General features: G+C 40.9%; 1 protein-coding gene and 2 long non-coding RNA genes across 5 annotated transcripts in view; 2 read left to right on the plus strand and 1 right to left on the minus strand.

Annotated features, from left to right (window-relative positions):
* Positions 1-26814, minus strand: part of LOC116712859 (protein kinase C epsilon type-like) — a 123067-nt gene that overhangs the window by 85749 nt on the left and 10504 nt on the right. The gene's annotated exons all lie outside the window — the stretch shown is intronic.
* LOC116712864 (uncharacterized) lies at positions 18039-18678 on the plus strand. The gene is made up of 2 exons (XR_004337703.1): positions 18039-18253; positions 18326-18678. It is a non-coding gene; the product is annotated as an uncharacterized LOC116712864 (long non-coding RNA).
* On the plus strand, positions 23167-23693 carry LOC116712863 (uncharacterized). The gene is made up of 2 exons (XR_004337702.1): positions 23167-23268; positions 23341-23693. It is a non-coding gene; the product is annotated as an uncharacterized LOC116712863 (long non-coding RNA).

Consider the following 26814-nt stretch of genomic DNA (forward strand, 5'->3'; position numbering starts at 1 on the left):
AGAGAGAGAGAACAGGGAGGACATTGTGTTTTATCTGTTCCCGATGACAGAGAGCACACGGCAGCCATGGAGTGACACTCTGCAGGCCCTTCAGGCTCACACACTGCTACACTGCTATACACTATTACACTGCTATACTTGTGAGGGCACTGACCCAGATGATTTAACACACGCCTAACAAAAACCCATACAAGGTAAGCTGTAAAAGTTCTCATGCTAATACGGAATACAGTGCTGTGAGAAAACTGTTTCCTCCCCTTACTCATTTCTTCTGATTGTGCTTTCTGTGGTCACACTGGGACATTGAGCTCATTTTATTACCAGAAAAGATGGGTGATATGGAAAAGAAAAAAAAAACATTTTATTTTTCTGGATTGCTTCCAAGTGTGAGTGACCTGCTTAAGCTCAAGTCACATTATCTCAATCAAATTCAATTCTGGACTTTGACTAGGCCATTTCAGAAGCTTCATTTGCTTATTTGGCTAAGCTAGGTCATGGATTTCTTATCACAAGCTTGGACTACTGTAAATTTTTACTACCAGAAAGTCAGTTTCTACTACTCTCTAATTTGCATTATCGGGGGAGCATCAGCTGATCCTGCCACTATCAACCACACCTTCTTTCACCCCTCCTATTAACGTTTTACTGTTAAACAGAGAAAATACTTCTATATCAGTTCATCAGTTTCTTTTTGTGAATCTACTGTCTGCTCTGATAAATATAATGGTTTTTTATGTAAATATTGTCGTGAAGAAAATTTATGAATGAGTTGTTTTCTAAAAACAACCCATTCATACAACCAATAGTGGCTACGAACCCCATATGTGTTTGTGAGGCTGTAACTGCAGTGACATTCAGTAAAAGCCATAAAGTTCCCTTAAAAAGGGACAAACAAGAACAAAAAAGAAAAAGTTTTAAATATGCATTATTGTTACAATGAATTCAACAAAAAAGCACAACTGAATTTTAATTCCATATTAGCGACCCCTACAACTATTATTCCACTCTTGTTGCGCATAGACTAATTTCTTTTCTAAAGCGACAAAATAGAAAAGAAATGGCTTCCTGAGTTGAGGAGTAAATCTGCCGTTAAATACAGAGCAATCCTGAAAGAAAACCTGTTAGCAAGAACAAAAGATCTCAGCCTGATTCCTCTTCCAGTCTTCCAACCCAAGACTTGATCTTTGTTCTTTTAAAACACAGAAGATTGTGGTTGAAAACACTGAGCTGCTGACCGTCATCTATTGGCCAGGCAGTTTGGACAAGTTATTTTGTTTTGGTTCTACATCTTATGATTTCTAGGACTAAGAAGACGTTTCTTTCCATGAATCCCTTTGGGTGCATTCAGGGTAAGTAATTTTCATTTTAATCTCATAAAAGTCCTATACTTTATGTATAACTGAAAAGCATACAGCATTATGTTGTCATAACTCAGAAACAAACTCGGGATATGATCTGAAGCAGAAGAAAACATGGGATTTTCAGAAATCAAAGTGATTACACTCTCATCTAAATTAACCTCAAGGCATTTTAGCTTCCCAACATTATAGAACCAATAGTGGTTAAAACTGAAGCAGAAATGGTCTGGCTGGAGTTCAATCCATATTCTTGTACTTCCCGTGCTGTTACTGGGCCACTAATTGGTTGGTTGAGCCACCCACTCAGCTGCTCACACTCGCTTTAAGGGAGTAGAGTTGGACACAAGCTTGAGAAGATTCAACAACAATGTTTTCATACATACTTGTGTAGTTTCAAAAATGAAAACTTTCTATGTCCTTTTCTACAGATTAGCAAGAAGCTCGATGTTTTCAGAAGAGCAAACACACACAAACCCCATTTCCTAAAGTCTGTTTTACAACACTAAAAACGACTAAAAGGTTGCATTTTGACATTATAAGGGTATGGAACCCCATCATAAGACTCTACTTCGTCAACAAAAGTGAATTTTCTGAACACCCGCTTTGACTGTTGTTAAAAATGCTCAAACTCGCATCTGTAGAAAAAGTGGCAGTTGAGGTTTGAGGCAGATGAAGATCAAGATCACACCCATGAATAAAGGAAGAAAGGAGAGGGAGAAACATGCGCCTCAGCCTCTAACTGACTGCTGGTAGGGTGGATGACACATTTTACAGGAACAGGAGGGAGGCAGACTGAAGCGACAGGTTGCAAATGGATGCAGGATGGTGAGACTGTAAGGGACAAACTTTCAATTAAAGCTTGGACTGACCAGGAAAAGGCAGCGGCGCTCCATGGATTCAAAATCTCCTCCTAAATCATCTTTTTATGTTCTATCTCACTCTCAACATGAGTGGAGGAGCTCTGAAGAAGCAGCCCACACATCCATCTGCTTCCGCTTCTGTGCAGTCTCCTACACACACTAATGAGCGAACACATGCATTTCATTTTATAGAAGACGTGCAGCAGATAGGCAAATTTTCAGAGTATAATATGGTTATCTAATTTTGAGGTATGTCAACCTTAGAAACCTTTCACCAACTAGATCCACGTGTCAGTTTTTCATATCAGGAATATCATCCATCAAATTTATCTCTGTGTTACCTGAGATTGACAACAACACAAGGCATCTCACACTGCATGGAAATTCATTTAAATAAAATTACATCAGAATGTAGAGGCAGAGTGTTAGAAACTTGTTCCAGCTGCTGAACAGCTAGTCAGCATCAAGTACTAATTTTCTGTATGGCCTTATCAGACTCATGATGTTTGTAAACATGATGGTTAGCTCTTCTGAAGTTAAAGTATGGACTTTGACTGGGATATTGCAACAAGTCTTTCTTAGTTATTTTTCTCCAGATCTGCTGCTACGTCAGGGTCACTGTTGCATTGTATAACCCCGTTTTGGCCAATCCTTAGCTGTCTGAGACGTGGCTTCACTTCTTTGAATTCAGGTTCAACTCAGTGACTGCAGACCCGAATCATCAGTGTTCCACCACTGACAACTGGTATGAGTTATTTGTAAGGAAACCCTATCTTTAGTGTATCTCGGCATAGCGCCATACATCAGGGTTTCCCCCAGTATATTATAAGCCTGGTGGCTTAAGAGCCCCACCGCCAGGCCAAGCGTTGCTTGTTTTTGTTTTGAGAAAAATTAATAATTAAAATATATATATATATATATATATATTATTTTATTCAGATTGCAAGCGTCTCTGTTGCTCTGAGCGTTTCACTGGCAGAGCAAATTTATTCCTAAAAGATAAGTTTATAGTTTATGCATTTAAAGCTGAGAGAGCGGACCAATCAAAACTGCTTGATCTCAGCGCGGATCACGCGCCTCCTTTCACTCAAAGTGGACACAGGCTGACTTGTATGGACATTTACAACCACCACATGTGGAATTATTTTTCTTTGGTGAACTCCAAATCAGGGTAAGAGTTTAAACTCCACCACTTTAGTTCTGGTTGCGCAACTCAATGTGAACCGCAGGAATAACTTGTAGTGGCGCTTTCAGATGTGCGCGCTGAGGATTGATGAGAATGATTTATTTTTGTGATAATTTAATTTATCTTTGTGATATCTTTGCACATAAAGAATTATGTGCAGTGTATAATCTCAACACGCTTGTTGAGATGCTTATAAGCAGTTTATGTATGTGTTTGCGGTTAGCCGGAGCGTTAGTGGTTAACGAACCAGTGCTAACCTCATCATGTAGGTTCAGCCCGGTGAGGAGCTTTCACGCTGTCCTCGTAGTCACGCACCACGCTGGTTTTATATTATTATTCTTTTTAGTATTATTTTTCCAATTAGACGATTAACCATGTCATATCAAATGTTTTATCCACTTAGTCAGCCAGAGTTAATGCGTGTGAGGAGATCAGAAAAACTCGTCCCATAAACTCGAGCAACCAAAACAGTTACTGTGAGCTTATTAAAAACTCAACAGACACGAAATGGAAGCACTACTAAAGCCACATCAGCAGCAATAATTAAATCTCTGTTAGTTGCGCATCTCTGCGCACAGTGCAGGGGATTTAATTCTCATGCAGGGCCGGTCCAAGGCTGTATGAGGCCTGGAGCAGAATTTGTCTTAGGGGCCCCTCTTGCTGCTAAAAACATCAGCACCTCTAACAGCTTCTGTGTTAAGTAAGTTTACTAATTTGCATTTGTGAACAAACAGAGCTGAAACTCAAAGATAAACTCACAGCAACAGATTGTAGCTATGGTAACAAAACAATCTATGAATATTGTTTTTTCAACTTTTACAAAGTAAATTTGCCAGGTCCTTTAAATCTTACATTTAAATGTTAAACAATTTAAAATATTTTAATCTATGTATGCTGAAACCATTAAATCAAATTTAGCAGCATTGATAATCTCAATAAGCAAATGTTACATTTATGTATCTATGGTCTGTGCTAAAATATTAGCATTTATGGGCTCCTGAAGCCATGGGGGGGCCTTTTGAAGTTGCTGACTTAATTTGGATTAAACAGAAGGGCAAATAATTGATATTCATTTCAATTTAATTTTTGATTTGTTGTTTTTAAGGCTAGTTATGGGTTTAAATACCGTTTCAGTGGCAATGTTTTCCCGTATAAAGTGTCAAGTTGAGAATTAACATATAACTACACAGTAATATTTTTACATTTCCTGTCTAATTAACATATTTTACTACAAAAACATGGTGGACCGCCTACGTGTCCCAATCACCGAGCTTAGCAAGTTTTCTTGGGGAAACCCTGTACATTATGGCCACATAGTTCTATTCTGGTTTGAGTAGTCCAAAGGAGATTATTCCAGAAGTCTTGTTTCTTTTAAAAGTAACATCCCGCCACATTGTTGTAAGACGATCAATACTCAATCCATAACTACAAGATGTTAACATCCTGTGGCTGCAAAGCAAGCCCAATCACTTCTCTTTCATCATGACTGACAGTTGGTATGAGTTGTTTGTACTGATGAGTTTTGTGGTCGATTCAAATACAAAGTTACAAATGTGACAGTATAATTTCATAAAAAGCTTCCACCAGTTGACAGTTCTGGATAAGACATACTTGTTCATGTTTATTTTTCCAATTGTCCTCCCATAAACTGAGGCCTACAGAGGGTGAGATGTAACTGTGGGTTTTTTAGAAATTTTCTTTAGTATTGCCTTGAAGAGACCTGCCATCTCTCTCGTTAAGGACTTGATGTTTTTGGCAATGGCCTTATAACCCTTCTCAGATTTATGACAAGCAATATTTCCTTCTCTAAGGTCATTACTGATTTCATTTCCTTTTGATGGTGTGTCATGTTTACGCCAGTCCAGCAAGCTGCTGCCAAATATCAACACCAATAGCATGAATCCGTTGCATCACATGTACACAGACAACCAGCCACACAATCTTATACAACAGTCATTGGGTCATTCCAGCTAATTAGCATATTGTGATTGTGTGTTTCAATGTTCTGCCCACATATATTGAACTGATCTTCCTGAACACTAACAAAAAACATCCTGAAGCATTAAGTCAACCATTACCTAGTCTTCAGGATTTAGAGTTGTGAAATTTATCTGCAACAAACAGTCTAGTGCCAAAGACTTTAAATACACTGTAACAAAAGAAATCTTCTTGAAAATAGCTCAGAGTGCTAACAGCCAGAGGCGCACTGATCAGAAATCTCATTTTTAACAAAGCTTTGATCCTGAATCTAGCTCATCTTTAAAAACAATATGAACAGCACTCTGCATGATAAGTAAGAAAATCTCAAACAGATCAAATCTGTAATGAGAAAAATCTTAAGTATCTTAAGATCTACAGGGAGGCCATCATTTCTAAGTCATCAAAGTCTGTGACAGTAAAAGTAAAATGTATGTAATAATACAGATAAGATGTAATAATCAGGGTTTCCACTGTACTCTTTAGGACCTATTTTATACATCACAGTCTGCTCTACTGTCTACTTGACATTGAAGGGTGTAATGTAGATTTCAGTATATGTACTTGTCCTTAAGAGTCCACCACATCTTCCCAATAAACCCCCCATTCTAAAGGTAACACTAAACACCAGGTGAAAAAAAACTCAAGTCTAATCCTGAGATAAAAATAAAAATTATGTTTGTTGCTAAGAAAGATCTTATTAGAAAATCATTACTCATTTCCTCACAGCTCAACCAGACATAATTCTAGAGTTCTGCATCTAGTTCTTCTTTTCTGATAGTTTCCAAACCAGCGCAACAGAGTACCCCTTGTACCCCCTAGTGATAACCCTATATATGCAAATGAAAGATCTTTGTTCACTTGAGTTAAAATTAGCATGAACTTGTCAATGAGGTCCAAGCAGCTAGTGTTCACAGACATGTATGTGAGAGCCTTAATTCTCAATTTCTCATTAAGTAGTCAGTTGGAATGAACAGCTGGAATAATACTGTAGAAAAAGTTGTTTTCCATCAAACAGCTTCTGACAACTTCCATGACGTAGAAAGCAAAACTTGGTGTCTTGCTCACTCAGGAACAACGTCCACATGGAGGAGTGTTGCTGCTACCGCAACCTGATTATGAGTTCCCTGAATGAGAAAATTAGGGATGCACCGATCAGGTTTTTTGCTGCCGATTCCAATTTTGATCACCCACAAGGGCCGATCAACTGGATTGGCTGTTAATTTTTCGCTATAGGTATAATTTTTTTGCTGTAGGTATAAATGCTGCTATGTGATCTGGCAAAATGGAAAAGTGATCTGCCAATAAATTTACCAAATTTAGATATAAAACATGCTAAATAGTTGCAGGCACAATAGAGCAGCTACTCAGTCAAAAGGACAACTGAAAAACCTGTAATCAGTAAAATAATATTTAACAGTAAGGCTCTCTGTACCAGAAATTATACATGAGTAAAATAAACCTCACTACACTGCCTATATCAAATAAGAGAAAGGGGAAACAATCACCAAAGTTAATTGCAGGTTGCATCAAAATTAATAATCCTGAATCCAAACTTCCTGAGAGCATGGCTAGCTGATCAATGCTGGTTCTGATTGGTTGTTTCTGACCGAGCTGAGTAATTCTGCATAACACAGGGAGGAGGCAGAGGAGATTGATTATTTTCCCCAAAGATTAACTGTCTTATGTTAGGACATAGCAAAAGTTTTATTACATATGTAAAATCTTCTGTTTGTTTAAGCTACACTGCAGCTTTAAGCAAACGTTCAATGTACTAGTTCACTGCCGAGTGGAGCAGAAACGGCGCTACGTCTGTGAAATATTACTACCAGTAGCACACCGCAGCTGTCCAACAGCAAGAGCAGAACCAACATCTTCCACTGCCATCCCGAAGACTTTAATTATTTATTCAGTTATTTGTTTAGCTTTCTGACCATCACGCTCATTTGGGTGTTGTTAGTTGTGCACTGCTTTACTTGCTGTCTGACGTTCCAGATGTCTTTTTTTCCTGCAGTGAGCCTCGCTATAGCCATACCATACACATACCATCAACTGTTTGTTTTTAATGTCATATTAGATTTGTTGTGTTGATGCATTTTGACGTGCTTCACTCCCGAGGTAAGTTTCCATCGCAACACGAAAACTTCCCCATTCACTCTGAGAGTTGAAGTTCCTCACCACTTTACTTAGGATTTATTGCCACGTGCTTGCGCAGTGTGAAGAAAAAAGGAGATAAGCTACACACGCAGGCTGAAAAGTGACATACAGGTCTTTGGTTTTTGTGATCAGCAACAAGAGACAGTGATTGGCGATCACCGAGCATACACTTTTTCTCGGAAATCAGCCAACTATTATCGGTGGCCGATCGATCGGCACACCTCTGGAGAAAATATGTAATATTTTCCAGTTTGTGACAGATCCATCTCAGTGTATCTCTGGTTACAAGAGAGACTACTGGAATAAGAAAAATGCTAAAATAGTTCAATAATAACCATAGCAGGAGCATTTGTCCTTAACACCTTGTGCAAAACAAATGGATGAAAAAAGGATTTGCCCAAGTACATGCTGGGGTACAATTTCTCCCTGTACATATAGTTACTGACAGCAGAGGTTTCTTGATTATGCATGATTTTTAATCATGTGACAACTAACAGCAAGAGAAGGTACTGGGAAAACGTAGTGTTATTTAGCTGTTTGCAAGGTCTCCATAGCAATTCTCCATGTGAAATCTCCAGACATGAGGTGTGTGTGAAAATGTTTAGACACCTTGAAAAGAGTTTGGTTCTTTTCTGCACCTTTGAGGAAGGTTTACTTAACCAAAACATCATTAATGTCACATGTCATCAACTGTAACTTCATTAACTTAATTTTGACCAAATTCCACTGACACAAACATAAACACACACACAAGGCTGTCCTGAAAGCTTTTTTGTGGGATCACATGAGGTTTAGTCAAACTGCAGTCATGTGGCTGTGTGTATCTTCAGAGACCTTCACAGCTACAAAGAACTGCTTATACTGCTGAATGACTGTCAAGACAAATGTTTTTCAGAAAATGGCTTCACCTTCATCCTTAAAGGTGGAGGGAAAACATGATTCTTCTGAGAAACATGCTGCATTCACCATATCTGAAACTGGCATACATAAAACTTTCTATTTCTGAATGTTATCTTTGGTCTGAAACTCAAAAATCACTATCTGATCTATATCCATAAGTGTGCTGCAAAAATATTTATACCTTGTGAACTTTTCACATTTTGTCATGTTACAGCCACAAAATGCTATGTAAATTCAGCAAAAAAAGTATGAAAATTAGTGTTGATTATATTTTAACAATACTTATTGCCCATTATGGAAGAGTTTAACTGAGGTAGAAAATAAACATAGCAGCAGTACCTTTAAAAAATAAATAAATAAAACAAGTTTTATATCTTAACATCAGTACCATCGATATCAGCAATGTCAGTCATTAACATATCAGTATTGGCCAAATAGGCTGACATTAAAAAACAATGTTTATGCTCATCTTGGTGCTGTTTATTTTTCCTAAAGGGTACAGTAGGTGGCTGGCTATGTGGTATCTGATCATGTGAATGTGTAATAGTGATTGTGGGTGTTTTATTGAAGCAGACAAAATGTCAGCAAAGTGCAAATGTTTCTTGGGATAGGTAAATATTTTTTACAGGTTACAGCAGCACTGTTAATATTGGCTATCAATATCGGCCATAATTTTCATATTGGTTGTGATGGAGACCATGGGTTACATCACTCATAAAGGATTATTGATATTATGTTGTGTTTAGTTTATTTACAATCCAGATGTTTCCTGTTTTGGTTCTTTGTTTTGGTTGCATTGTGACGTTTGGTTGGACATTCTTTCAGGTGGGGAGACTGGCCTTCTTCCCTCCCTGAACATTCTTCCTATTCAGGGAGAATGTGGAGGAAAATGTCAGTTTGTTTCTGATAACTTCCATGGGTTTAATTTGAGTTTGCTAATTGAGTGCTTACCTTTCCTGGTGTGTCTCCTCAGCAGGGAAAAATGCTCCAGGCACTGCTGAAAAGCTCCTGGAGCATCCCATGCATATTAAGTGGGGTAATGCTCTGTGAAGTTGTATTAAATTAAATGTATTCTTTGATTGACCTCAGATTAGTTTACTTCTAATGATTTGCATCCATGTAAATATTTATTGGTACCATTATTGTTTTGTGTTGGGTTTGTGTAAATAATATTTATTTCTCGTTTTGTTTTTGACAACCCCTTTACTTGGTATGAGTGGTGAAATTGCATGAGGTATAAAAGCAAGCTTCTTTGTCTCACTTTGTAATGGGTGTCGGTGCAAATGTAACATGCAGCTCTGAATAAATGCACATCAAATGCATTTTGTTGTCATGCCTCCCTTCTAAATGCTGAGCCTCTGCCGGTCACAGTAACAAATGGTATCAGAAGTGTGGCATTAGAGGAACAATGAGGCAATGATGACAAAAGGTGGAAAAAGAAATAATGAAACTGAGAGTCAAGAGTGTACTGCAGCTATTAGCGGAGCTGAAGCTGCTAGTGGTGCTAGCACTGATGAGAAACTGGATCAGCTGGCAAGCCTTCTCAAATCATTGATGCAGTCTCAAACTGCCCAAGTCCAGCAGATTGAGAAGGAATCAGCATGTCAAGAACTGAGATGGAAGAATTTACATTAGTTTTGACAACTCCGGTCTCATGTGGAGGAATTGAAAGAGGAACAACAGCATGATGGTGACAACATGGAGGAGGATCCTCACACTCATGAGGATGAGGGGGACAGCCATGATGATGGACAAAGTCAGATGTCCTACCAGCCACCAGCCGCACAGAGAGAGCCAAAGCTACTTCCATTGACTTCCGATGATGATGTTAAGCACTTAATAACATTTGAAAGGATGGCTAAGGTCTGTCATTGGCCTAAAGAGGAGTGGGCGGCCCAACTGGTTCCACCACTTACTGGGAAAGCACGTAGTGCTTATGTGCTCATGGACATTGCACATTCTCACATTTATGAGAAGGTGAAAAAATCCATTTTGACCAAATATGATGTAACATTAACACCTATAGGAGGAGGTTTCAATCCCTACACATTTATCAGGGTGAGATACCAAAAGAACTTTATGTTTGACTCTAGGACATAAGTGGGTCAAACCGGAGAAGTCTACAGTGAAGGACATTTCAGAACTGATGATAATGGAGCAATTTCTGAGGATGGTGAATCCAGACTCGGAGGTGTGGACCCGAGAACAAGTCCCAAAGTCTGCAGAACAGGCCACAAGTTTGGCCGAAGTATTCTCCGTATAAATCCACCTTGACTGCATGTGTTGCAGTCAAACGCTGAGCCCCACCAGTAAAAGTGACATTGGTGCATCATTAGTTTAAACAAAGATCACAATAGTAGAATGGCAACACATCATGAGATGTTAGGATGTCATCTAGAAAAACTGAGTGAGAAGATGGAGAATCAGAAGGAGCCCGTTTTGCGATTTCAAGAAGTCACAGACTATCAGAGAAATGTATTTCTGCATAAGAGTAACAAAGTAATCTCATTAGAAAGAGAAACTTTCTGGTTTCAACAGGTTTTACATTTTGTTTTCTTCCATGGAATGGTTACTTTGTCAGTATTTCATTATGTTAAAAGTTTTTTCTTATCATTCTGTTTGGGAGAAAAGGAAACTGCTACTATCCTAATATCAACTGTTTTGTGTTTGGTATGAGTCTTGCAGATGCCTGACCTCCACACTACAAATTCTCATACATCAGGTGCATTATGGTTGTGGCATAACCTCTGCAGTATTTCTACATCTGTGCATCTACAAATACTGCATGTGCATTTCTCTCACACTCAGGTGTTCACTCCAAGTTCTGCTGAACCGCAGCTTTTACATTTCTGTAGCACAGAGTCTTCCCTGCAACATGATCTCAACTCCATACTGACATTATCAGTTTTTTCTAGTATCTTTGCTCTGTTGGACATGAATCTTCACTGTCTAAAATTAAGCACACAGTGAAAACATAAATGCAGATAAAAATGGATAAACCAGTGGTTAATTTTAATATTTTTCCAATAAGGAAACAAAACAAGCTTTAAATGTACTGCATTTATAAGGAAATATTTTGCAAAATATGAGCTTTGATAAATAAAGACTAAATAAGGTTATAAAAATGTAAACAAAGCAATACATTTCATGTGATTTCAGACTGATAAGACATATTTTGTCTTGAAGAAAACATTAATATTTTGCTGACTTTTCAAAACAGAGAACCCAGAATGCTACATGTTCCCCCTGTTATAATATTAGGTGATCAGGGAAAGACTTTTAACTATGATCATCATAAAGATCATTTCTCACCAAACAAGTGAACATTAAATGTGCAAAGTGTGCACTCTGTAGTAAGTCGTGATGGAATTTTCACTTCAGACTGCTTTCACCAGAGACTCATTTAGAATTCAGTTTAACCTCATGTTACAGGAGTCCTAAATGTGATTTTATAATTCAGTTAGTTCTATGTTGTTCATCGACTATGATTGTAAGAGTTATAGTATTAATATAGTGATGTAACAGTTCAACTTTATTTGAATAATGTTTATTTTAGATGTAAAAACAGTACAGTAACAATACTGTAGGCTGTTTGATTTTTATAGATTTAAATAACATATTGCCAGATCAGTGGTTTCATATTCTGTATCAGTGGCAGTAGCATTATCTTATCTTTCCCACTGTGCTCTTCTGTTTTTCATGTGAGAAGCATCCAGATTCACCTCACTCTCTTTTCTTTTTTTTAATTAGCCAATAGTGATGCAGTGTGGCATGACACCACTGAAACGCAACATGTTTAACAACGACTCAGGTAAAGTTAGTCTGCCTGTGTTTATTCTGAATGGACCTAATGATGTCATCAACCCATCAACGAAAAAATGGTGACCTCAGTGTGTGAAAATTATACCAAAAGATGTACATGTTTTGAAGTAATTATAAGGTGTAGAATATCACAGAAAGCAAATTTTTAGTTCATGGAAAAATTACATATTTAGGTGGATCCCTTGAAGTTACTCAGTACCACTTTCTGGTAATTTGTGGAATCTAATTGAACCCAACATGCAAACAAAGTGTACATATAAAATAAATAATAAAGCATGACTTTGATTACAGCACAACATATAGAATTACACTTAATAGATCTGCCCTTATGGATAGGGTACATTGTCACAATACTCAATCTAGAATTTCTTACAATATCTGGACTGATACAGTTATTGATATTGCATCGATGCATCTCTAATACAGACAATAGATAGACTGATGATTCCAATAAGCCTCTGCCCCAGTGTTTAGCAATTTAAAAGAGTATAAACAAAACTGCTCAAAGTGTATAAAAAAACAAAACTGTAATGGTTCACTAGAGGGACCCAGAAAATTAGCCACGACACAGGAGTGAGCTGTAAACTCTGATATTTATTAAAAGGCAGCTTAAACCGGGCACGCAGGATCGTCCGCTGCAGCACTGGCTTGGCGATCAGTAACTGAAGTGATCGGCTGAGGAACAAGGAGGAGCGCAGATGCTGCGCTGACGCAGAGCTCGGCAAGAAGTGCCTGGGGAGAGAAGCGCTGATGCAGGGCAGCGTACAAACTAGTTAGGCAGCAGAAGAACCAAATCCAGATCCGAATCCTTAGTCAGACGGGCCGAGGTCATGCACGATCGGGGCTAAGGGCAGAATCCGTGGGAGTGGGCGAGAGCGGTGTAACTGAAACAGGCGTGGGTCGAGATCCAGAAGGGCGATAGTAACAGTCCGACAAGGGCAAGGCAAAAGGGGCAGGTCCGAGGAACAAAGCGTGGTCGTGGCTATGAGGGCGAGGTAAAAGTGCTGGAAAACTACTTGCTGAAAGCGTTCGATAATCTGGCAGCGTGGTTGCGACTGAGAGAGGTTTAAGAAGGGAGACAATCAGGAAGCAACACAGGTGCAAGGAATAACGGAAATGAGGGGCGTGACTAGGATTGGCTCAAACAGAAAACAGTACAATGTGAACATCACAAAAACAAAAAGAACCAGAAATTCCATCAAAATGCAACACGCAATACATGCACGCCCTTACCATCTCACTGTTCATCAATTCAAAATCACAGATCAGAGCGAATCAGATTTCAATCTTTGGCCTATTGATTTTGCACCTCCATTTGGATATCTTTTACTAAAATGTTTCAGAACATTTACAACTCTGTCAACCACAGGACAATAAATATGTAGCCTGAATATCGTCAGTTTGGGACAGGATCAAGGTACAGCAGAGACGTAAAAACCTCTCCTGGTTTCTGCTAGCAGTTCTGGAGTTAAATGCTGCTGACAGGAAAGCAGAGCAGCTTTCATCACCAGCAGCTTCCCTCTTCATTGCGCATTCCTCACATATTTCTGTGACTATACTTGGCTGCGGCGTTCTGCAAAGATATAGAAACATGAATGGTCGCAAACTTTTCGGGAGGCGGGGGGTTTGGCACCTGAGAGCCATCCCTCTTCTTCCTCTTCTTCTCTGTGGTGTAAACATGTGACAGTGAAAACAGGAAGTAGGGTCTACCGTGTTACTCAAACATGCTGCCTCTAATTTTAGTCTCTCTCTCACACACACACCCCCACGCACACGGTCCAGCCCCCGTTTCCTTCAGACCAGGCCGAGGACATCCCTCTGCAACGGGGCGCAAGGAAACCGGGGGTCAGAGAGCAGGCCTGGGCTCTTCCTCTGCAGACCCTCAGTATGCACGAAATGACTGCAGTGAAAACACTTCATGACTAGGAGGTAAACCACTCAGCTGGTAAATGTCAAAGGCAGAACTTTGGAATTACTAATGTGTGCCTGCAATCATAGGCGTGTGAAGAAATCCAGCTGAATGTCAACAATTCTCCTCAGGTTTGAGTACGGCCGATAATTAAAGGAACATTTTTAGATTCTATATTACTACTAATGAGACTGGGAAATTCTAACACACAAATAGAATAGAATAGAATAGATTTCAACTTTATTGTCATTGCATTGTCACAAGTACAAGCAACGGGATGTAAATCTGCTTTGATCCGGAGCAGGAGTGTTCAAAGTGCGGCCCCTTCGTTGATACTGTGTGGCCAGTTAGAACAGGTGGTTCTTTGATGGAGACATTTTTTGTATCCAAATCAGCAAAATTATGCTGAACTAGGTAAAAAGTGGATAGAAGATGACTATGAAGCGTGGTATATTTGGTATTTCCATCAATCAGGATTAGTGAAATGCATCAGCCTACATTAAGACTGCAAGTGGTTTGAGATGAGTCTGTGGTTATTCATTACAATGGACGTAAAAGTCATAATTCTAGCTCAAGTAATGGATTCAATTCCCTTTTGAGGTATTTAAAAGTGATCATAGCTTCCTGATTAGACCGCTGGAGTAGACCAATCAATACATAAATTCATAATAAAAGATGTGGCAGCACCATGCAAAATTGATGAAGATGCAAAGGTAAAGTGTCTGAGTTTTGAATTTCTTTTCTTTAGTCAGTTTCATAAAGATCCTGACGAATGGATGAACAGATTTAAGCATTTTTATGTAAAAATATCCATGAAAAATAATGAACCACAAAGAAAAATAAAGTTGTATGCAATAATTTATTGCTACAAAATGGGTGTAGACTTAAAAGTTTATTACAAAAAAATGACTGTATGTGACACCAGTTACATAAAGAAGTGAGATTTTTATCTCTATGCTGCACACAGTAACTACATTTAATAATATTTTTAATTTATCTGTGTTTATTCATGCTCTCATGGAACATATAGTGAAAAACATTACGATATGTACTGATTTGAAAATTAGGAATAATGTTGTTATCCGATATTAATATTTTTGTTATGGCCAATAACAATATTGCCAATAAAATATTTACTGACATTATATATTTTATATATACTACATATTTCCCTACCATTAGTAAACACTGGCTATTAATTCATCGAGGCCTTATTTGTGGAATAGCAATATGTTAGAAAATGACCAACTTCAGCCAATCAGAAGTCAATGGCTATATATTGTGCATCCCTAGAGAAAATGGTAAAAATAACAATTCTGGCAAAACCATCAGTTTTTGGAGTTTTCAAACATGATAAATTCCAATAAATGATGACAACAAGTAATAAATATTCTTAACATAATGAAACACAGTACGATAAATGCCAGTGAATGAATCTAAAGAATGTCGCAATTGTATCACTTGCATTGTAACCTCTGACATCAGCTAGAAATAGTCGTTAACAGGGATGTCATGGTAACAAATTTGGCAGGACGATAAATTGTCCCAGAAGTTATTGTCATAAATGATAATATTGTTATTTTGAGACTATTTTCAAGTCACATAATGGCAATGGCATAAGAATGAAAGAACATATTCTCAAAGTTCAATAAACTTTAAATTCTAATGAACATTTAACACTGGAACTGGAAGACATTTTAAATATCCAAAATTAATAAAGACATCAAAAGAAACAACAAATAAAATGAATTATGAAGTCAAACTTGTCCTTCAAAAAAGTTAGGTTCACAAGACTGAATACTTTTTTCATCCAGTTTTTGGTAGAAAAAAAAAGAAAAGAAAAACAATAAATCACGAAAGTAGAAATTATGTAGCTAGCTTAGAATTAATTCATTTATTGCTTACTGAGACAGGGCTAGTTGTTAAATATTAATACACACAGAGAAACATTATGGTTTTGTTAAACTCAGAAAAACAATAAAAATCAATATTTTTACTTCTTCATAATTAGAGTAAGTTGGTCTATGAGGGGTTTATGTCTAAACGTTAGAGGGGGAAAAAAATGTCCCAATAAAGTGCCCTTTGACCCCAAAACAGAAACGGCTACTAGTTTCTGCAGTGAGTTGACCTTTCCAGTTCATAAATATCTTCTCACAAGAAAGAAAGCTTCAGAATAGCCGTCAGTCTGCATGCCTGACATTCTTCAAATGACTGGACATACAGTATGCAGCGGATCAGCGCCCGACCCTCATTAACATGACACTCACAGCATGCCACACTTGTTAGCCCATCAGTCAAAGGCTGAAATGGCATGTTTCTGCCTTTGGAGACGTTTCCTTTGTGTGTCTCTGCTGTCAGCTCCAGCAGCTCAAACCACAATCACTATAGCGTCAGATCACAGACAGCCGCACAGCGGTGTGGCTCTGTCGCAGTTGAAACACCAAACGTTCAGAGTCAGAACCACAGCTGCCACCGTGCTGAATTTTAGCCCTGATTCAATGAAATACTCTCCTATGTTTAAAGTGTGGTTATTAGTACAAAGGTGGAAGTTTATCTGTTTGCTGTTGTTTTAAACAAAGTTTAGGTTCAGTTTTCGTCAGATTAAACCATTAAAGGTTGCTTCTAACAGTAATTATTTGTTCTTTGAGAAACAATCATATTTTAAAGGTTATCTTGTTAGAACAGATTGTTTTGTACCCTATTTGTACATAGCTGAAGTCAGGGCTTTGATCAGGGATCACATGTTCATTTGTTCAAACAGTCACTGGCAACTAGCAGCAGAACGGACATGTCCAGCCATCACACAGTTGAAGAAGGAGATCGACTCTGTGTCCCAGAGATGATATTCATATATTGTTTCAATAATATATGACTATTTAACTCACAGCATTGCTTATAGTTTGTCTGGAAAAAATTGAGTGAATCAACTCCAAGCAAAATACTTGTGAAGATGCTAGCCTTAACGAGTCCTGTATGGACATAGGCTGAAAGGTTGCTCAGGGATAAAGAAGCCATCACTCCCAAAACAACAGAAAAAGCCAGATTACATTTTGCTAAAACACTTCAGGGCAAACAGCCTAATTTGGATGACATGTCTTTTGGTTTGATTGGGAGAATGTGTGCATTTTTTCCAGATAAGGACCATTGTTACATTTTGAAGAAAAGCAGGGAAGCTATTTTGAAGTATGACGGTGGTAGCATCAGGTTGCTTTAAAACCATGCCAATGATAAGAAAAAGCTTGAAGCGTTTTGCTACTTCATCTCAGAATTGGATTGATTCTAGCCAAAAACCAATGATGTCATCCTACAAATGTTACAGTGAAATTTTTTTCTCTCCTGCTAGGATACTGAGCTGTACCAACTGGTACATTATGGTTGTGGTTGGTGAATCCAACCACAACCATAATGATTCTTAGAAGATGCCTGGATGAGTTATGACAAATTCTGAATTTTCTTTTGGATAAATAAAGTGTTTTTAAAATTGCAATAAAGTGAACTAACTCTTTTTAATGTATTTTCAAGATCATATAAACTTTTAGATGCTTGAAACACAAGACTTAAAAAATAAAATAGGGGTGGTTTTACTCCCAGGATATTTTTCAATATGCGGTGTTCCTTAAAGGAGAACATCATTTTGCTAAACGTTTTGTAAATGTAAAGTAATGACATACAATAAAATACATTAGGTCCTTTAAACATACCAGGATCATGAACTGTAGCCTATTCACAGACATGCACATTTTGGGCAATAGTAAGAAAATAATGTTAAATATATTCACTTTTACAACAGCTGCATCAAAGCCAAATTTCCATGTTTTTTATTGCAAACTAATACTAGCTTTGTCAGGGTCTGCGTTCTTTTCTGTTTTATTTTGTTTTTCTTTTTGGTTTGAGTTTTTTTTTTTTCTGCCATTGGAACCGGCATTCCTCATGACATCCACCAGATGTCGCCAACATGCAGAGCCCCTGGGAAGCGGCTGAGTTCAACCCGTCTACACACCTGCAGCTTGTTTTGGAGGGCGTGGATTATGGACTTAAGCAGCAGCTCCTCTTCTTCTCATCGCCTGAGTGTTTGCTTACTTCGGTAACAACTCGTTCCAGAAATAGGCTCTCTGTGATCTGCTCCGCTCTAACCCTTTGTTGTCTTCCTCGCCAGATATCCTGCTGTTCTCTCGCGGTTCTGGCGAAGAACAGTCCTTCCCAAATTCCGTGTGAGTCTGTGCCTCCCTCATTGTGGATACCTACCTCCTGTGTCCTCCCTCGACGCTGTCGGTGCTACCGGTCAGACGCCACTCCTCGTGTGCTCACCTTTTCCTCTCGTCGATCCCTCTCCGGTGGAATCCCCTTCCTTCCAAGTAAGACAGACTCTGAATCATTCCTGAAGGATTCTCACCTTACTATTCTAACCCGGCTTCTCCTGTTGGTAGCAAGACGACCCGGTCATCAGCTCCAGTGTTCGCTTCCTGACCCCTCCCCTGACTTCAATAAAACGTATTATTGTGCACTTTATCGATCTCTTCTGCTTGTGTTCTTGCATGTGGGTTCGTAAACTGAAACTCAACATGACAGAACACTCAGGCCATGCTACGACCTCCGCAGACGCGATCAGAAGAGCGATATCAGACCAACAAGCCCTCATTCAGTCCCACGATGCAGCTCTGAGAGAGCTGGGAAGTCGCCAAGCCGAAACCGACGATTAACTGAACTCTCCAATTTCCTACAGAACTCAGTACCACAGGACGCAAACCAATCTTCTGTTTCCCCATCTGCTCCGTCATTAGTCCCGGATCCGCCCGTCCGCTCCGGGTTCTCTGAGGTCCGCCCGGCAGCTCCAGATAAGTTTTCTGGTGACATCAAGAAGGTAAAAGGATTTATCCTCCAATGCACCATTGTCTTTAACCATTCGCCACAGAGTTTTCCCGATGATGACCGTAAAATTTCTTACGTATTATCCTTGTTGACGGGCCGAGCCTTAGAGTGGGCCGAAGCCCGGTTTACCACAACAGCTAATTATGGATGGATTCCTGGCTCTCAGGAAACTGAAGGAACATCCTCTTCCAGAGACTTGCACGGGCTAAAGCAGGGTCAGAAAAGCGTTTCTGATTTCGCCATAGATTTTAGGATCAAGGCGGCAGCATCTGGCTGGAACGTTGTAGCTCTCAAGAGTGCCTTTTTTCATGGTCTAAACGAGCAGATAAAGGACGAACTAGCCACGTTGGATGAACCAGAATCCTTGAACGATTTCATAAACCTAGCTATAAGATTGGACAACCGAATCCGTGCTAGAGCCAGGGAACGCACCCATCGAGTCTCTTCTCCACGCGCTTTTCTAACCAGTAGTCGTTCTTCTGCTCAGCACTCACCTCCTCCCCCAGCCCCAGGTGTTGAACCCATGCAAATAGGAAACACGAGGCTCACACCCGAAGAGCGCCAACGGAGGCTACGCTCCCGGCTCTGTATTTACTGTGGTGAGCCGAACCATGTGATCGCTAACTGTCCTGTACGTTTAAACCCGCAGGTCCGGCAGTGAAAGCGGGGAGACTGCCGGCATCGTCCACTCCTAAACCCCGTCTCACCTTTCCTGTCACCCTATTCACCGACAATGACTCACTTTCAGTGTCAGTTCTCATTGACTCCGGTTGCGAACAAAATCTCATCAGTTCCGACATCATTCACCAGCTCTCCGTGCCTACTGAACCACTACCAGTTCCTCTCCGTGTCGCTGCCCTGGACGGGAAGGGTCTACCCCAGATAACCCACCGGACCAAGCCACTACGCCTGCTAATTTCTGGTAACCACACTGAAGAGATCATTTTCTATGTGTTTCCCACAACCAGTTCCCCCATAGTCCTAGGATTCAACTGGCTATTCACGCATAACCCCCAGATAGATTGGGTTGAGGGAAGGATTGGTTCCTGGTCTTCCAAGTGCCACACCACCTGTCTCCGTTCCGCTGTTCCTTTGCAGTCCACACCTTCTACGATGGATGAGGTTGATCCGCCCGACGTCACCTCCGTTCCTAGTGAGTACCATGAACTCATTACTGTTTTCAGTAAAGACAAGGCCCTCTCTCTACCCCCTCACAGACCGTATGATTGTGCCATCGACCTCCTGCCTGGGGCCCCTCTACCTAACAGTAGACTGTATAACATCTCCAGGGCCGAACGCCAGGCCATGGAGGATTACATAAATAAATCCCTCGCTGCAGGTATTATCCGTACCTCGTCTTCCCCTTTGGGTGCTGGTTTCTTCTTTGTGGGGAAGAAGGATGGTTCTCTTAGGCCCTGCATCGACTATAGAGGCCTAAATCAAATTACCATCAAGAACAAGTATCCTTTACCCCTGCTCTCCTCTGCCTTCGAACCTGTCCAGGGGGCAACCGTCTTTTCTAAACTGGATCTTAGAAACACTTATCATTTACTCCGTATCAGGGAGGGTGACGAATGGAAGACCGCTTTTAAGACCCCTTTGGGGCACTACGAGTATCTGGTCATGCCTTTTGGTTTGTCTAACGCCCCCTATTTCTTCCAGGCCCTTGTGAACGACGTCCTCCGAGATTTCATTAATGTGTTTGTCTTTGTCTACTTAGATGACATCCTCATCTACTCAAGGACCCTTGTTGAGCACCAAAGACACGTCCGTCTAGTTCTCCAGAGGTTACTAGAGAACAAATTGTATGTGAAAGCCGAAAAATGTGAGTTCCACCGCCCATCAGTAACTTTCCTGGGGTACGTCCTTGAGAGCGGACAGGTCAGAGCGGCAGAAGACAAGATCAAAGCAGTTCTGGACTGGCCTCAGCCTGAAACGCGTAAACAACTCCAACATTTCCTAGGCTTTGCCAACTTTTACAGAAGGTTCATCCGGAACTATAGCCAGATAGCTTCCCCCCTCACAGCTCTCACCTCCACAAAAAGGGTGTTTAGTTGGACTCCACAAGCCGAGGCCCCCTTCACTGAACTCAAGTCGCGGTTCTCCAAGGCCCCTGTCCTGGTTCAACCCGACCCAAGTAAGCAGTTTGTAGTGGAGGTTGATGCATCCGATATTGGGGTGGGGGCCGTTCTGTCCCAGATCACTAAGCAGGATCAGAGATTACACCCGTGCGCTTTTTTTCCCGCAGACTCTCTCCAGCTGAGAGAAATTATAATGTGGGAGACAGAGAATTGCTGGCCATAAAACTGGCTTTGGAGGAGTGGCGTCACTGGCTGGAGGGAGCAGAACACCCCGTTCTAGTCTGGACCGATCACAAAAACCTGGCCTACCTCCAGTCAGCTAAAAGATCCAACCCACGCCAGTCTCGCTGGTCTCTGTTCTTCGCACGCTTTAACCTTTCCATTTCCTATCGTCCAGGTTCAAAGAACGTAAAGCCAGATGCCCTGTCCAGGATACACTCCCCTGACGATTCGGAGGAAAGCCTGGCTCCCATTCTCCCGCCTAGTTGCACGGTCGGAGTAGTAACGTGGGAGATGGAGGACATCATCCGCCAAGCGCACCAAACCGAGCCTCCTCCTGAAGCCTGCCCTCCAGGTAAACTGTACGTTCCCTCCGCTGTCCGTGCCCGCTTCCTACAATGGATTCATGCCTCCAAGTTCTCTGCTCACCCTGGAGTCAGTCGCACCATAGGGTTGGTCAATCGCAGGTTTTGGTGGGGATCGATACACAAGGACGTTAAGGAGTACGTCTCCGCCTGCGCAGTCTGTGCACGCAACAAGTCGTCCAACCGACCCCCTGCGGGCCTCCTACAGCCGCTACCCATACCAAGACGACCATGGTCCCACATCGCTGTCGACTTCGTCACCGGACTCCCAAGGTCCAAAGGTATGACCACCATTCTCACAATCATCGACCGTTTTTCCAAAGCCTGTCATCTTGTTCTCCTACGCAAACTACCCACCGCTGCTCAGACAGCTAAGCTACTTATCAAGCATGTTTTCAAGCTGCATGGGATACCCCAGGAGATCCTCTCCGACCGCGGGCCCCAGTTTATCTCGCAGGTCTGGCGTCAGTTCTGCTCTGCCCTGGGAGCCAAGGTGTCTCTCAGCTCCGGGTATCATCCCCAAACCAACGGGCAGACTGAACGTATGAACCAGGAGCTGGAGGCCACCCTGCGATGTCTCACCTCTACCAACCCTGATGATTGGGCTCAACACCTTCCGTGGGTAGAGTATGCACATAACTGCCACACTTCTGCAGCTACTGGTCTCTCTCCTTTTGAAATAGTCCTGGGATACCAACCTCCTCTCCTCCCGTGTGACGAAAGCGACATCTCTGTCACGTCGGTCCAGCACCACATTCGCAGAAGTCACAAGATCTGGAAGGACACCATCTCTGCCCTCAACAACTCATCCGCTATTAATAAACGACTCGCTGACCGACGTAGGATCCCTGCCCCGACATACTCCGTTGGTCAGAAGGTATGGTTGTCGACACGTGACGTTCCCCTCAAATCTATGTCCAGGAAGTTGTCCCCTAGATTCATCGGTCCATTCGAGATACTGGCGCTCGTTGGTCCCTCGGCTGTGCGACTCCGACTTCCTCCATCCTTGCGTATCCACCCGACCTTCCATGTGTCCCAAATTAAACCTGTTCTCTCCAGTGAACTTTGCCCTCCGGCCGAACCCCCTCCTCCCTCCCTGGACGGGCAGGGCCACCCCATTTTTGCCGTCCGTCGGCTGGTTGCCTCCCGGCGGCGGGGTCGGGGCTACCAGTACCTCGTCGACTGGGAGGGCTACGGCCCTGAAGAACGATCCTGGGTCCCTGGATCGTTTATTATGGATAGCTCCCTCATTAGGGAGTTTTGGGACTCTCAGCCCTTGTCCTCTGCTCGGCCGCCAGGTGGCGTCCGTTGAGGGGGGGGTACTGTCAGGGTCTGCGTTCTTTTCTGTTTTATTTTGTTTTTCTTTTTGGTTTGAGTTTTTTTTTTTCTGCCATTGGAACCGGCATTCCTCATGACATCCACCAGATGTTGCCAACATGCAGAGCCCCTGGGAAGCGGCTGAGTTCAACCCGTCTACACACCTGCAGCTTGTTTTGGAGGGCGTGGATTATGGACTTAAGCAGCAGCTCCTCTTCTTCTCATCGCCTGAGTGTTTGCTTACTTCGGTAACAACTCGTTCCAGAAATAGGCTCTCTGTGATCTGCTCCGCTCTAACCCTTTGTTGTCTTCCTCGCCAGATATCCTGCTGTTCTCTCGCGGTTCTGGCGAAGAACAGTCCTTCCCAAATTCCGTGTGAGTCTGTGCCTCCCTCATTGTGGATACCTACCTCCTGTGTCCTCCCTCGACGCTGTCGGTGCTACCGGTCAGACGCCACTCCTCGTGTGCTCACCTTTTCCTCTCGTCGATCCCTCTCCGGTGGAATCCCCTTCCTTCCAAGTAAGACAGACTCTGAATCATTCCTGAAGGATTCTCACCTTACTATTCTAACCCGGCTTCTCCTGTTGGTAGCAAGACGACCCGGTCATCAGCTCCAGTGTTCGCTTCCTGACCCCTCCCCTGACTTCAATAAAACGTATTATTGTGCACTTTATCGATCTCTTCTGCTTGTGTTCTTGCATGTGGGTTCGTAAACTGAAACTCAACATGACAAGCTTAAGGTTTCCTTCTTTATATTAAAATATTAACTTATTCATAATTTGATTTTGCGGAAGATGTAGCTTAAAAGAAATAATAAAAAAGAAGTTAAAACTCTTTTAGACAAGCCTTTCCCTGAACAAATTGAATTTGAACACAATTCTTCATACAAACTTGAAATTTTCTCATCGTGTCAATTTTGCACTAATATATTATCATTTAACTCAGCATTGCTTATAGTTTGTCAGTGGTTAAATCCTAATGATGGCAGCTGCAGTTTTTCTGCTAATAGCTAAGAATGTGTATAGAACTGCAACTTTTTCATAAATCACTCCACCAAACCATAATGGAGAGATCAGATGCTCTATCACCCACCAGCCAATCTCCTCATTTGTTTAGCCATTCAAAAGTCGACAGCTAGCTTCAACTCCCACTTTGTCTCACTCTTGACACTTCACGCTCTCCGACTGTCTCCCAGTCACACCAAAACACTCGCCCCTTTCTCCCCGCTCCTTTGTTCTGCCGGCCCACACATCACCCCTCTCTCTCTGTTCAGAGAACTATGAAGACTCCTGACAGATTGAGGAATCCAATCCCAATTTATCAATGTGAACTTGACATTGGTTGTGATAGTTTAGTCAGGGCCTTTAGTGGATTTCCTTTGGAGCTCAGCTGAAGCCCACAGACAGGGAAGTATTTTAGAAAATGACGACAAGGTTTGGGGAAATCGCTCTTCGATGGTTCAGTTAGTCAGATTCAACAAGTCAAAGCTGTCATTTCAGAGAGCTGACTTGAAGCTTTCCTGAGCAATGTGCACAATCCGTTAAGCAACAGGCTTAATGTCTCTGCACTGCCTTTTGTACTTCATGCATGCCTGAATTATGAGCTCAAATTTCTGGGGAGTGGATTCACTGCAATGACGATATGCGTGCGTGTGTGCGTGTTTGTGTGTGTGTGCGAGGTGACCTGTTCAGTAGGTATCATTTTCTGCTGAAGGTGAATGTTGGCAGAACCCTGTACAGGCTTGCAGCTGAACAGTGACAGAGTGAATGTTTGCTCTGATGGCTCTCTACAACCTGCTGCATGCCCCGACACAGCAAGACGGTTTCACTTCACACATACAGCACAGACCAAAAGTTTGGACACACCTTCTAATTCAATGGGTTTTCTTTATTTTCATGACTATTTATAAGGCAAGAAATCCCACTTATTAACCTGACAGGGCACAGCTATGAAGTGAAAACCATTTCAGGTGACTACCTCTTGAAGCTCATCAAGAAAATGCAGAGTGTGTGCAAAGCAGTAATCACAGCAAAAGGTTGCTACTTTGAAGAAACATAATATAAGGGGTATTTTCACTTGTTTTACACTTTTTTGTTTAGTGCATATTTCCACATGTGTTATTCATAGTTTTGATGCCTTCAGTGTGAATCTACAATGTTAATAGTCATGAAAATAAAGGAAACTCATTGAATTAAAAGGTGTGTCCAAACTTTTGGTCTGTACTGTACATCCTGGCCACCCAAATAAAATAATTTGTGTTTATATTATTCACCTGTGTTAATTAGAAGGATAAGATCTTAACTCTTCCTTTCTTTCATGCACTTTAGAATTTACACACATTATTTAGTGTGTAAATTCACCAATAACATAAAACCTCATTAGCCATTTCCAGACTTTGTTACATTATAACATTAATTAACAGTACTTTAGGCTTCCTATCTTTTTTAAGCACTTGGGACTTTGTTAATTATCTGTTTTTAAGTTTTTTCACCTGACCATGGCAGCATTTGTGCTTCAATAAATTAGAAATGTTCTTGGACAAAAACATTGAGTTTTTGTTTTTGACTGAATCCAAACTAACAAACAACATTTTCATAAATTATTAAATATTCCCTATCACATATATATAATTTTCACCCCTTTTTGTGGTAAAAACATAATAAAGATCTTTAACAAACAGGAAATGAAATCCAGCAATTCCTTTGACTTACCTGCTTGGTGCTAAAATACTATTTTCCCTTCAGTCAAACTGCACTATCTTTAAAATGGAATGGAATGGCTTCCTGTCTAGACATGTTTATTGGTTTTGCAATGACTGAAAAACGCATGTTGCTCACATCTAAATGTGAGGAAACAATGGGTATTCTGTGCTGTGTCACTTTTAATTCAACTCTATTCAGAAGATAATGGGATCAAGGGTGTGGAACTCACAGTGTTCTGCTGTGCTGTGATGGGAAACCTAACTTTTGTCATGACTTCACTGTTTCTTTTTGTTTATTTTTTGAATGCTAAAGAAACATCTGACAGACTGGGAATTAAACTGTAAAGCTCAATGAGTGTCCTGAAGTGCTCAAAAACATCTTAGTAGAGTTAATCAGAAAGTAGGTCATCCCATCAGTTTCACTTTCTGTTTCAAGTTGCGAGCACATAACTAAGTAGGAGATTAGGTAATGTCCCTTTTGACTCACTGTTACTATCTTTGAGTAGCAATGGCATAAATTTTTTAGCAGTGGCAGCACATCTGGAGTACACATGTGCAAGCTATGTGGCTTAAATATGTCAAATACTCAGCAAGGCTCTCCCAGAGTAGTGTTTCTATACAGCATTATGCCTTCCTATGCAAATGAATTAGAGTCACGATTAACTTAGTATTTATAGTCATAGTTTAATCTAATTAGATGGGAAAATATCTGCAGGTAAGAAATGTGTGTCAAACAACCAATAGTGCCTAGTTGTCTGTAATATCCATACAAAACATGTCTCTCCCCTTGAGTTTCAGCCATTTAGACTTCAAAGATTCAGGGGACATATCCTCTGCTCGTTGTGTTTTTTGTAATATTGTGAGAAATTACAAAAAACACTTAAATTTTCTTTCCTCAGCCAAAAAAAATTCCCCAGCTCCCAAAGAACATTGTATTCTCTGTTGAGTTCTTTGCTGACACCTAATTTATTTATCAAACAAGTTTTAACTGGCTGAAAGAAGTTTCCAGTGTGTAATCTGTTCCTCGCCTTTCACCACTTCACTCTGTCTATTATCTGTTTCTCACATCTGCTCAACTTGCGGTGCAATTGTG

Source organism: Xiphophorus hellerii, chromosome 22 (assembly GCF_003331165.1).
Source record: "Xiphophorus hellerii strain 12219 chromosome 22, Xiphophorus_hellerii-4.1, whole genome shotgun sequence".
NCBI classification, from domain to species: Eukaryota; Metazoa; Chordata; class Actinopteri; order Cyprinodontiformes; family Poeciliidae; genus Xiphophorus; species Xiphophorus hellerii.